Here is a 14163-nt window from a genome sequence, read left to right as displayed (position 1 = left end):
GTACCCCATCCCTAATTATCTAAGCAGGTTTTTATACCTCAGTACTAGAGCTGGTGAGTATCTGACACACAAGAGAAAAGGTGCATAAGGCATTGTCCAACATGTGTGCATGGCCAATACACGTTCAAATGAAGCCCATGTATGAAGACATATTTTTTTTTATTTTTTTTTTAAATGATTTTCACTGTTTTGTAGTGATGCTTATTTGTATTTATCATTTTAGAGACGGAGTATGACGGGTGATGATTACCAACAGCAGAAAAAGAAATTGCAATTCTTGCTTTTGCAGTGCTTTCTTGCTCTTGTAGTTCAAAGCACTTGTCAAGCACTTACACACCCACTTTACAGCAAAGGGTTGTAACCGCTGGCTTAAGTCATCTTGATTCCATTTGTGTAGCAAGATAGATTTTCTCCAGCTGAGGACCTGACATCAGTATTTATAGGTTGGCTGCAAACTTTAAGGTGCAAAGTTGCATGGGATAAAGAAAGAAGAAAGAGAGAATGGAAAAGGATATAAATGCAGAGGATGCAGATTGAACAGCTCTGGGAAACATGAACTAGGATGGGAAGTTGAAGAAAATGAGGATTGGTTTACTGTGGTGAAGAGATGACTAAGAAGAATCTGATAATCTTTAAATATTCCAAAAAGAACTTTAAGAAAGGGATAGCTATCCCTTCTGTCTGCTGTAAATAAGGTGGGAATTCTGAGTTCATATCACGTTACAAAAAAGATGATTGAGTTTAAACACCAGGGAAAGCTAATGAACATTAAGAACTGGTAAGCACTTAGAAAATCCGTGTTTTGCCTCAGGAAGCTGAAATACCAACCAATATTATGAGTGTTTTTTAAGACCAAGCTAGAAAAACATGCATAAGGAAAGACATACGTGTAGTCAACTCTGCCTTTAGGCAGCAATATGGATCATAGGATATCCTTACAGCCCTAATTTTTAAAACCTATACCTATGAATAATCCCTTCTGTAGGTAAATTCAAATCTGTTTCTGGAATCAAAAAAAATCTGACAATTTAAATTTATAATACACTTGCAGTTTTAATCAGATTGAAGTTTTACAGAAACAGTAAAAGAAACTAAAGTCCCGGTCATTTTGAAACTCTTCCTGCATGAATTATAAGAAGTAAGTTTACCCTTGGTTTCTGGTGGTGTTTTACAAACTTTTCAGGGCTTGCCCTTGTAATTTATGGTGTCATCGGAATACATCCAAAAGAATATAACCTTTATTCAACCTTTATATTCATTTTCACAGAATATAAAATCTGCTGACAATCTGAAAAGACAGATGTGAAAAGCATCGGCAATAAAATAAGCCCCAAACCCTTTCTGTAGCTCATCCACCATGGTCTGAGCAGTGCTGCTAAACTGACAATGAGATGCCGGGGCTGTGGTTAACTGCAAGAGGATGGCATTTTGCCTCACCTGACAGAGAAGTCCCTGTGGGATTGCTGGAGGACATGCATGCCACTTTGGACTGAAAGATGAAAATATTGTGTAGCTTGTTTATTCTGAGTGGCTCTTCATTTGACGACAAACATGATCCTAGCATGGAAGCATGGGTGTAGCTCTGTCAGGGTAACAGAAGCACCAAACACAGTTTTGAGGAAGTTCCTCTGATCATCCCAAGCATAAAATGTGAGGAATGGCAGCCTTTGTGAGGGACTTCCCTGACTCCTGCCCTTCCCAGTGCCTTCCAGTAGAATTCTAAACATAACATGAACATAACATAAACATGTTATAAAAAGTGTCATTAATGCACAAATGACATCAACATCAACTCAGTGCACACAATACCTGACAGTAAACTGTGGCATTATCTGTGAGCAGGAGGAGGATGACAATAACAACGACCAAAACAAACCTCAAGGCACAACACTGGTAGGCTGAGAGCCTCCACTAGAGCTGTCAGATTTGTTCCTAGCATTACAGGGAGCTCCCCCCTCCCTGCCTGTTTAAGGCCCCAAAATCACAGGGGCTGCAGACGTTTCTGTAGGACCAGCTGTTGTGACTGAGAGCAGCAGCTGCCTGACAGCTTTGGGGTTTTGGGGCTGCTGGGGTGCAGGAGCATCCTCCCACCCGCACGCTGTCCCAGCCGCAACCAGAGGCAAACCGCAGCTACTGAGATGAAAGGCTGCCTCCCTCTGATCTCTTCAGGATGAAATCGCTCTGGTGCCACACTGTATTTTGTGTCAATACCTATTTCATTTTTCAAAATCAAAAAAGATATGAGTACTTTGTTCCCTGAATTCCTGGTGCTTGGGGTAACCTAGCAACTCCCCGTGCTACGCAGCACGCAGCGGCGCGCCACCCTGCTGCACATCCATGCTGGCAAGCTCTCCATGCAGCATTTCACTTGCAGATCATTTACCGAAACTCGTGGCTCTCCTCCCCCTTGAACTTCAGAAATGACAAGAGGAATGGTTTTATTCTCTTTCTTTTGGGCAGCCTTAATCGTCCCGCGTTCACCAGAGATGAATAGCTGAAGCTATTTGCATGGCATTTGTAGTCAACACCACCCTGCGAACTGATAATCACTGGAAACATGAAACGGTATTCAGGCGCACGTTTCTGTGTCATGAAGAATTTGCAAGCTAAAATTATACCTGGGAACAAACAGCCTTCTTGGGAAAATAAATAAATAAAAGAAAAAATAATATATATATATATTTTTTTTTTTAAAAAAACAAAACTTTTAAAACAGGGAAAGCTCTCAAGTGTGGGACGGAAACACCATGCTAGCAGATGCCTGGGTTGTTCTGCAGCAGGTGAGGCATCCCCTTCTCTTCTCCCTGCCACCAAGGTGTGCACCCTCCCCAAGCACAGCCTGTCTCCTTCACTTTCCCACTGCCAAGGGCCCTTCTCCAGGAGCTGTTCCCAAAGCTGATGGGAAGAACTTAAACATCACTTAAGGGTTGAAAATTCCTGCTGGGGTTGGATGTTTGCCTGTGGTTTAGCTGCTGGCAAGCAAGAGCAAGGGCACAAAGTTCTGGAGAGAGGGATGAGAAAGTTCTGCACGCAGGCGTGACATGAGTCCCTGTGACAATTCTTTAATGCTACAGCTTGTCCAGGCAGGGCTGGAAGAAGCCTGGGAGATGCTTTAAATTTAAATAGCTGACAAACCAGGGCATTGTGGTGCCCTGACTGTTCCTGGCAAGGCTGTGCTGGCCAGACCCCAGCACACTGGGGAAGATCTGGTGGCTCCGTGTTATCCAAGGTGTCTTTTGAACAGGGTGGGCAGCTGAAACAAATTTATGAATCATGGTAAAGCAATCTTGTCTGAAGGAATGGCTAAAAAATTTTATTCTACTTTTGTACTTAACAAATCAATATGTGGCTTGTTTCTTATTTTTTAATTCAGTGGCATTATTATTATTTTTTTCTTCCTGCATTTGGGCTCATTTTATTAATTCTTTTTTTTTTTTTCTTTTTTTTTTTTTCTTTTGTGCCAATTTTTTCTTTTTTGTCTCATTTCACATTTTTCCCCCAAGGGAAAAGAGGGAAAAAACAAACTACAAAATAATAATAATAATAATAATAATAATAATAATAGTATTACAAATCAAAAGGACTTTATACTCAGATCATCGTTTGGTGAAACATCAGAAGTTTCAGTGAATTGCTCCACCAGCTTTGTAGCTGGAAACAATCTTTTGAATACCCACTCTGTATATATTTGGTTTTAAAAAAAAGAAAGTGTATGTGGTGCAAGAAAAGAGCATTTCGCTGTTGACATGTTTTTCCAGATCTTAATATTCTACAAGGAAAGGAAACATTTTCCTTTCTCATGGCATTTGCTTCCCATGCCATTCCCACAAATCTCTCTTCTCTGACTCACAACAGAAGTGTGATACTGTATTCACTGTCTTAACCATATAGAATTAATCTGAGTTTACTAACAAGGAGTTATAACATAGCTGGCCCAGATTCCTTGTTTGCTTTGTTCTAACACCTTAAACTGTGATTGGGAAAATTACATTTTCATCCTTTTTACGCAGGCAAAATTAGTTGAAAGTTTTCCTTTAAAGGAATCAATTTAACTATCTCTTTCCTTCCCGCCCCATCTCATGGTCACTATTCAAACCCACAAGTTTATCTAAGAGCCTGTGCACGTTCATCAATAAAAGTTCAGTAAATAAACATCTCCCTGTTTGATTCCTCAATGACTGTGATTTGTGCTGAATAACATATGACCCGCTTCATCAAGCCTGTTGTTACTGACTGACTGACAAGGTGGTAAATATTACAGCTAATACAGCATTCCATGGTGATCCTAGGAGGGCAACAATGCTGAGAAGCATGAATACAATGTATAGTCTGTCTGGTAAATGGCCAAAGGGTAATGCTAGTCCTGAAATCAACTGCATTAAAACAACAACAACAAAAAAACATTTGGCTTTCCAAGATCCTTAGTATTTTTGGATGTGGCAGTCCCTCTGCTGATCCGTTCAGGCAAGTTTGAAGTCTAAAGTAGCACATGGTAAGAAAAGAAGCCTTTCTCTTTCAAGGCAACAGGATGGGGAGTGCTGGGAGGGGAAATAGCCCTCCAGATAAAAAAATACAGTGAATGAAGCTGCATTTTCCCAGAAGATTTTGTCTATAACACCTACAGTTCATAATAGTAATAGTATGAAGGATACACCATAAATATTGATCTCCCTGAGAAGCTGACTCTCTAAAAGCTGAATAAAATGTTGTTTGTGGATGTGCTCAGATACCTCATTTCTCAGATACTGTTTTGTCTCAAAGTGGGGAATGGGTGAGAAGAATGAGAAGTATGTGAAAAAAGAAGGTTGTAGAGGGGAGGGAAGAAAAGGGAAAGTATCTAGAAAGGTGCAAGAAATAGATAACAGTAGAGTAAAGAGAGTGTAGATGAGGGAGGAAGAGGAAATATTTGGAAAAGCAGATAGCAAAAAATGGGGAAGACACAAGTCTCTGTTTCTGAAAAGCACGGAGGAAGAAAAACTAAGGCAGAACCAGAAAGAAACTGGAGATATAGGAGTAAACATGGGAATGCATGCTGAGAATAACAAACAAAGAGAAATCATTGAAAGGAAAGATGGCAGAAGGAGAACAGTGTTAAAAATACATGAATGAATAGAATATATGTACAAATCAGAAAGACTAAATTGTTAAATTAATGCGAGTTGAGAAACTGAAGAAGCAGGTATGGACAGGTAAGTAGGAAGCAAAAGAAATCAAAGGAAGTGAAAATGTATTACTTGCCAGAAAACTGGGAGCCAAAACTTGATGTGAAAAGCACATGTAAATATTTTTGAAGTGAAGCTGTCACGTTGCAACATGTGCAGGTTTGATCACAACATGAAATCTGAAAAGCATTACTGAGAAAGGCTGCAGCACGGTATAACCAATGCTGTATCTGAGCATTGCCAGAGGGCATGTGATCCAAACCAGTAATGCATAGCAATCCCATATGACACCGTGGATGGCACAGGGGTTAGCTGTATATGAAATATTTGTCTTCCAGAGCCTGCATCAGGGCAGGGGCACGTATGCCATGATGCCACACTGGCATTATGCTAAAGCTCTGCTCACTTGTGGGGGTACTCCTCTTTAATGTAGGGAGCGTGTGGCTTCACTGTCAGTAGGCACCACAGCTGAATGGGAGGTGATCTAAAGACACAAGGAAAGAAAACGTGAAGGGAGCGAATTTTAAATTGTATGAAGTAATCCAGAAACTTCACTGGGGGGGGGGGGGGTTATACTCATCACTGTTACCTGTGGAGGTCACTAAAGAGATATATGCTAGTAATCAAAAAAATGCTTTGTGTTTCTTAGGGAGAGGTGGACAGAAAAGCTATGCATCCCACATTTCACAAAGATAATACAGATATTAGAGTAAATAACAAGAACTGTGTTTCAGCTCTCATTATTGTTCAAACCAGAGATCTTGAGATCTTCATAGCTGATGTCCTAAAACATACACAGAAAGTATGAGAGGGTTATATGTGTTTCAGAGTGATAAAGTTACTTATTTTGGGATTGCTAGAAACAGCTATATCACTATTTTTTAATTATTATTATTATTTTATTTTGTGCCTGTTTTATTCTTTAGGAAAAGAGTGATTCAATTTCAGTTGAGCCACATTTTTTTTTTAATGTTTTTTCTTAATATTCACCCAGGCCTCTCTGACAACGTGAGGTACAACAAATGGGTATGTTCAGGTGTGAACCTGTTGCAAATTCTGACTCCCAGTCACTTCTGCTTCACATGGTAAAATGGCAGGAAAGATAAGAAAACTACAGCTGTGAATTACCAAATTACAGAGCCATTATTCTAATACCCATGATTCAGCTGTCAGAAGCTGATCTAGCACATCCACCTGCAAAACTTCAAATACATCAACTTTTCAGTATATACATGGATATAATTCACTCTACTTCCAAACACAGAGAAAAGATTTGCACTGTTTTGCAGGTGTGCTAAGTGGCTTGAGAATTTTTCAAGACCTCCATTTCTAGTGAGCAGAAAGTCTTAAAAAAAGTCAAACTGCAAGGGAAACTGCATCATATGTTATTTCCCATGCTATGTGTCACCTAGCTCTTGTGTAGGCAAAAATAATGGATTTATTTTTTATTTTTTATTTTTATTTTTTTTATTTTTTATTTTTATAAAGCGTATTCTCTCTTTTCAGTGATGGGGACCCCATGTCTCCTACCTGCAGCCATTTAATGCTGGGTACCATCCCCACAGGGCCATGATGAGGACTGGAGGGTACAGGTGTGTGGACCAACACCTGAACCCAGCAGGAGGACAGCAGCTCTTTGGAGGAGAACGTCCTTATGTCTCTCTTTGCTGTTGATCACAGGGACCCTGGTGTGTAGCCTACCTGGTGTCAAAGGGGTCTGCCCTACCACTGCTCACCACCCACCTACAGAGAGCTCACAATCCAGATTTGGAGGCACGGAAGCTTGCATCAATTTACTTTCATCTCAAGCAAAGAAGTAGGTTGAAGGAAGGTGTGCCTACCTGTCACGGGCTCATCAGTCTTTTTTCTTCCACAAGTTTTGAATATAGGTCATAACTGCTTCTCTCCCTAAGAAGCACTGCATTATTGTATTTTGCTGGGCAGTTAAAAAAAATAAGTGAAAAGAAATATTTGCTTTGATTTTTTTTCCCCCAAGGAATTCCTCTCCTCCTAAAGTAATGCTTGACAAGAAACAAAATGCTGGAGTTACTTACCAAGCCTTTTACAAAGCACTGGGAAATAGATATTCCGTGTTAAAGAGAGGAAAGATATTGAATATTTTGGGCAGGCACTGAAAGCACTTTGCCTTCGGTGCTGAAAACCCTCCCCGACAAAACAGATGTCTGCAGAACCTGCATTTGTTGAACTGCTGCTGGTACTGGAGAACATGGCATGCGCTTCCATCACACAGGATTTACTCTAAAAACACTAACTCGGAACAGCAAACTGTGCTGGTCTGAGTCTTACCATCTAACAACTTCCAACCTACTACATCTCTTCACGTGCTTAAACAACTAATGCACAACTTCTATGTTGTGACAGAAATTTACTTTGGCTGTACTGACATACTGAGATGTGTGATAGTAGGATTTACAGCAATTAAATTTTGCAATAGTTTTTCAGTCATTTGAGGACTGGAATATACTGTCAGAAACAATGTAATGTGGAAGCGATGAATCTTGAAATTTAAATATTTGTCTTGAAGAAGAAATGTCAAGAACGTATGCAACCATCTGGACTTTTGTGCTCAAGTATTAGTGACTAGTGCTGGTCAAAAAGGAAAATTTATGTCTACAAAATATTTATAAGTTATTTTAATTTTAAAATATATTCTATTTTTATTTTTAAAATTGTTTCTTTTCCACAAATATGATGTTATTACACATTTAACACTGTGGCCTTGTTAGAGAAAAACTGTCATTTTCAGAGAAAAAGTACTCAGAGGGTGGAGAGGCCCAAGCCCAGGCTGCCCAGAGGAGCTGTGGCTGCCCCATCCCTGGCAGTGCCCAAGGCCAGGCTGGATGGGGCTGGGGGCAGCCTGGGCTGCTGGGAGGTGTCCCTGCCCATGGCAGGGGGTTGGATTTGGATGATCTTTAAGGCACCTTCCAACCCAAACCATTCTGTGATATGGTTTTATTTTGTCACAGCATCAAGCCTTTCAGATAGTCCAGTGCAGGTGCCAGTTTGTACCTATGACATTTTATTTTGACTTCATGTCATGACTACAGCAATGTTCTTCAAATAACAGCCAGCAGGACTGGTGCCAACACCAAACAGTCTGGAGCACTGGCACATCATTGGTCTCTTGTCATCAAAAAATACGAGGAGGGTTACTACATATTCAGGTGCCAACTGCAGGTGAATAAAATATCAGGACTGCCATATTTTAACATACAGCTAGGTTTGCCATAGCTTTCATTTCATTCCAGAATAGTACAAGAATATACATAAAACTATAGCAAATGTATTAAGCCAGGCTTTGCATGTGTCTTACAGGTGAGGTCAGGTCATCATCTTTTTTTTTTTTTTTTTTTTTTTTTTTTTTTTTTTTTTTTTTTTCGAACAAGAACTATTAAATTCAGAATCCTTCATGTGATCCTATGCACATTTCAAAACACTTCATACAGGTTCACTTGTTAATCTGAAGTTTATGCTGTGAAATGCTCTCTGTCAGGCTCATTTCCCCAATTGCATCCAAACTCTTTGGCCAATCACAGCCAATTTCTCAGAAAAATCAGTAATAAAAAGTTCCCCCAAATTTTAGGGAAACAGCTAGCCTTGTGGTGGTGTGGGTTTCTGTTACTGCCTTCAAGGCTGCAGCATGTGCTGAGTTGTTCCTAGAAACTGGAGAAACGTAGACGAAAAGTGTTGCAAATGCTGCAGCCACAGGAGAGCTTAGTTCGGTGCTCATGTCTCTGCAAATGCCAGAAACTTTAACGTGGGACACAAATCCACTGAAAACAAGCTCCACCAGAGTGTTGGCAGGTCTCCTTGTTGATGTTCTTGTCATTTGCCTCACCTGCTGCGTGCTGTTTTACAAAATACACTTATGAAACCCACACACCAGGCTGACCCAAGGCTGAGCTTTTTGTACCTATTTCCTAAGTCAGTAAGAATGTTTGTCTGGATCCAAAAATGTGCAGGCACAATCTCTTGCAAACACAAAACACTGAAACCAGGAACAAATGTGCCTACTAATGAGCTCTAGATTCTATTATTTTGCACTTGAAAGCAGTAAAGGCACAATTAATTGTGGAGACAATTCTGCAAGCGTTGTTTCTGATGACAGATTGTGTCTAAAAGCCTCCTGTTTCTACAGGTGAGTATGCCAACTTGTGGGAAGTGAAAGAAAGATTAACTGTGAGGTGCTTATGATCACTGTTACTAAACTACACTTTGAAGTGCTGAAGCCTGTTCTGCATTTACCTCCTTTGTTCATGCAGAAGCCAGCAGGCACAGTGCGATGGAGGAGTCTCCTGCAGGGCTGTGTGTGGGCACGGTACATGAAAACCTACCTGTTGGACGGCAGTAATGGAGCAAAACTTTGGGTGACTTACACAGGTTGACACCAATATTCTGTGGAGTATCATGAAGTTAAAGTCCCAGCCTTGCACCTCCTATGCTAATGTGTTAGCTTCAGTGAAGCTAAGCTTCCAACCTTCGTGTTGAGATCAGTGTATGCCATTGCAAGAGCAACAGAACTTAAGATAATATAAAAGGCAGCAGCATAATGCAGCTTTTTTTTGTTGTGCTGTGGCTTCCTTGTACCTGTTTTATCGTAGTCTGTCTTGACCATCTATGGCAGAAGCAGTCTTAAAATACCTGCAAATCTTCATAAATTGAGAGTAAATTTATTAAAAGCTGTGGTAAGAATACAACGATCCATGAAAAATAAAACAAGCTGCCCTGGTAAAGCATTGCCTCCAGCTCCTTTTTCCCATGGGACAAGTGGGATGCATTTTAAGAACACGTTTCATTGGCTGTGTACCCCGAGCATCTCCCATCCAGTAGGATAGACTGGATGGGAGATTCAGGGATGTGATACCACCTGTTCCTGCCTTCTCTATTCACAAAGGCACCTGTGAAGATGGAGAGTAAACTCAAACTATGACTCCTTCATTGTGGTGCAGCCTCATCATTTAAGTGCCACGTGCATTTTATTTATGAGCTGAAAACAAATCTGATCTTGCACATTCACCAGTCTTCTGGACTGCTATGGGGAGAAGTGGACAACCAAACAACACTGTGTAACACATCTTGTTAAAGACTTTAAACAAGTCTTGTTAAAATGCACAGATTATATTCAATTTCTTAATTCTATTACAGCATGAACAATGACTATATTTGTGTTAGTTTCACAATTGGAGGTTAAATGAATCAGTGAATGGAAATCTGAGTGGCAACAGAAAGAGATACTACAGATGGTGATGTAGGCACACAAATGCCAGGCAAATGTTTCTTAAGAAAAATGTAAAACACAACCTTTTCCTTGTGTTCCCATGACTTCCTTCTAATCTGGAGATTACACATACATTTGAGTCATTTCTGCCTTTTTCTGACCCTCTAATTCAGTGCTTGGTTTGGAGGCTCAGAAGATATATTTATTTATCTCTATGTCTGACTCTCACAAAATAGTCTTTAAGTGTAGAGTAGTTGGAAAGCTCCAGCACATTTGTTCTGTCTCTTCCTGTATTAATATGTCTCATTGTCCCAGGGCTGCCATTTGCAATGATTACCAGATTGAATGTCAAGCAGTATTTTCCCCATCAGTACCACCACAGGGTTTTCCCTGCTGATTTGATTAACCTATCATACTGCTAGTAAATAAAAACAAAAAGCCCTCCTAGACAATAATGCAGCTTGAGTTGCAGGCCTTCACCCATTGTGCCATCCATCTGCTGTTTGTAGGGCGACCTTCCCCGAAGGGAGATGGAGCACTGAAGCTGAATCTGCCACCTGCCACCCTGCCCAGAAAGTCCCCCTTTCACTCCATGCTCTGAAACGATGCTACTGGGACTCAGAAAGCTTTATAGGAAAACCAAACTAAGGATTATATGATTAACTGGTTTGGCTTTCCGAGGGATAATCTTTGTAGGTAAGTGGTGAGGCATCAGGATGCACGAAGCAAGGGAGCAGGAATATTAGAGGCTTTCTGTTGTTATCTGGCTGTCCATGACTGTGTGACGCTTGGCTGCCTTACAGGTGTGAACATGTGGTTACAGCCTCACCTATGAAAATGCAACCCAACTGCATATTGAAGTGAACTGAAGTAAATCCTTCAAGTACAATTTACTGGTCTGGCATGGCTGGATATCACAGAGCAGTTACCTGGAACTGGGTTGCTCTTGAGAGGAGAATTTAATTTGCTTGTATTTCATGAGATTTTGTAGATTCTCATTATGGATATACAAGGCTGAGGATCTTGGCACTAAATCTTTTCAAGATCTGGACCTATGAAGAGAGGTAGCTTTGAAATAGGGTTTATATCACTCAAAAGAAACTGAATTTTGAATCTGTGATGCCTAGATTTGCCCATCGTTCTGTCCACTAGAATGACATCAAAACTGACTCTAGCAAGCCTGTCAGACCATTTCCTTAAACCCTTAGTAATTATTTAGGTGGCTAAATATTTTGAAGAGAGATATTAAACCTTGTTTAAAATTGTAAAATTTATTAAAATGGTATAATTTAATGAGACACATTTGAGGCATCATTATTTATATGTCATCCAAGTCCATTCAGAATCACAAGATAGGTTTGTAGCTTGGAAATATCTTGGTAAAAAATCAAATTAAATACTATTTTGCAATGAGATACTCATTGAAGGCTATGCAAATATGAAGAAGTAGGATGCAAAGAAGTCCTAATTTCTTGGCATAGCACCTTCATTTGTTCACCAGACCTTTTAAGAACTAAGAAATTCCCCCAAAGGCAAATTTTGTTTCTTCTTCTCACTCTCTCTAATTTGAGAAAATTTACTGGATTAGTCAGATCACCAGCATGATCCTTTATGTCAAAATCTTATTTTGTGAATTCATACACATTAGATTAACAACTGGTTTTAGTCTCCGAAGCCAGCTAAATTATGAATCTACACAACAAGTGGAAAACATCTCTTCGCTGAGTGCTTATCATCTTCTGTGAAGAAAATTAAGTTCAGGACTCTTAGTGGGGTCTGACCTTCTGAGTTTTTTCCATGTGGTTTTTCCCCAAACTGCGTGTTCAGAAGATACAGGAAACCTAGATATTTCGGTGCTGACAAAGATGTCAAGAAGTCAAATGGAAGTGTAGAGATAACACCTAAGTGCTTTGCTCCTCACTTTCTTCAAGAAGCTGGGCTGGCTGCCGGGACAGTGTCCCCTTCAAGCCCTGCATTGGCACAGCTAGCTGGGCACCAGAGGCCTGACAGCACCGGTCCTTCAAGGGCAGATCTGTCCTATTGGAGCCACTTTTTGGCCTCAGTTACCACTGTGCACAGCCTGGGTGTGCAGTTAAGCACCAATTTCACCCAGTCTGTAGTACAGTGTCAACACCACCTCGTGTCACCTTCACTTCTGTACTGTGAGGGTGCCAGAGCACTGACACAGGCTGCCCAGAGAGACTGTGGAGTCTCCTTACCTGGAGATATTCAAAATACACCTGGATGCCATCCTGAGCAATGTGCTCTAGGTGATCTTACTGGGCAAGTGTTTGGACCAGACGATCTCCAGATGTCCCCTCCAACCCCAACCATTTTGTAACTGTGTCACGTCGCGTGCAGAGACCTGCGGCCCGCTCATGAGTTGGTTCAGGGCTGGACTCGTGAGAAACCTGTGACTGTCCATTTGGGAAAAACAAAACAAACAAACAAACAACAACAATGAAAAAACAACACCCTTTGTCATTCAGTTTCCACACTGTAAATGCACAAATCAGGGAGTTTTGCCATTAATTAATAGTTTGCTGATGTGATTACTTCTGCCCACATGAAAGCAGGCAAGGTTCCTTTTCCTGCATCATATACACAAATATTAAATCAACATTCTTTCAGTTGTTGAGAAATCCACACCTTAAAGCTTCTTAAAAGCTTTCTCAGAAAAAAATCATCTCAAAATAAGGGATTGTAATGACTTTTTATGGTACCTGTTCTGGTCCTAGCAGGGAAGCAGTATAGTATTATCTGAGCAGTGCTACTGAGCAGTATGATCTATCACACTTGATTATATCTGGTGCAAATAACAATGATATTTTTTTACTTCAATTTAAATTATTAGTTACAATGCAGATACCATAAAACCACATTAAAAACAAACAAACAAAAAAAAAAAAGCCAACAAATCTCTGACAGAATAAAATGCTGTTATATTGTTGTTGAAAAGTGGTGTCAGTGTCTGAATGAAGAGTGTAGAAAGCATTTCTGTTCATATGTGAGTGATATATGTTTGTTTAATTTAATTTATATTACTCAGGGTCAATACAGCCCTGAATTTAGAACTCATTTGCTGAGCTGATCAGAATACGCTGTTTTACCTGACAACCTCACCCATGTGTATTTTTATGTAATACTTTGCAGAATCATAGTCTATCTTTTGGTCATTGCTCTAATTCAAGCATATTTATTATGCATGTCCCACGGAAACTTTGCTAACTTGCATCTGTGCATATGAATCAAATGATTGAATGCTGTCAATTCAATCCAATATTGGTGAATAAATAGCTGATATAATTGAAGAAAAATAAATATAAAAAGTCATAAAATACACTATGTCTAAATGAATTTTGCATTAATTTTCTTCCAGTGTATGGTAGGATGGGATACAAACTCTAGAAAATACAATAAACATAATTGTTCTAGTAATTAGCTGTGACATTTATTAATAAATCTTTCCTAGGAGCTGGAGAGAGATGACCCTATGCCTCTGTGGAGCATAAAATGTATGTCTGTGTAAACCTGGGCTACTAGTAAGGTTCAGATGCAGAGAAATCTGTCTCAGAGATGACTTAGAAAGAAATATGCCTCTATACCTCATCTCACTTCATCTCTTTCTTTCTTTCTTTCTTTCTTTCTTTCTTTCTTTCTTTCTTTCTTTCTTTCTTTCTTTCTTTCTTTCTTTCTTTCTTTCTTTCTTTCTTTCTTTCTTTCTTTCTTTCTTTCTTTCTTTCTTTCTTTCTTTCTTTCTTT

Source organism: Oxyura jamaicensis, chromosome Z, assembly GCF_011077185.1.
Source record: "Oxyura jamaicensis isolate SHBP4307 breed ruddy duck chromosome Z, BPBGC_Ojam_1.0, whole genome shotgun sequence".
In the NCBI taxonomy this organism is placed as follows: domain Eukaryota; kingdom Metazoa; phylum Chordata; class Aves; order Anseriformes; family Anatidae; genus Oxyura; species Oxyura jamaicensis.
Note: the sequence above shows the minus strand (reverse complement) of the source record.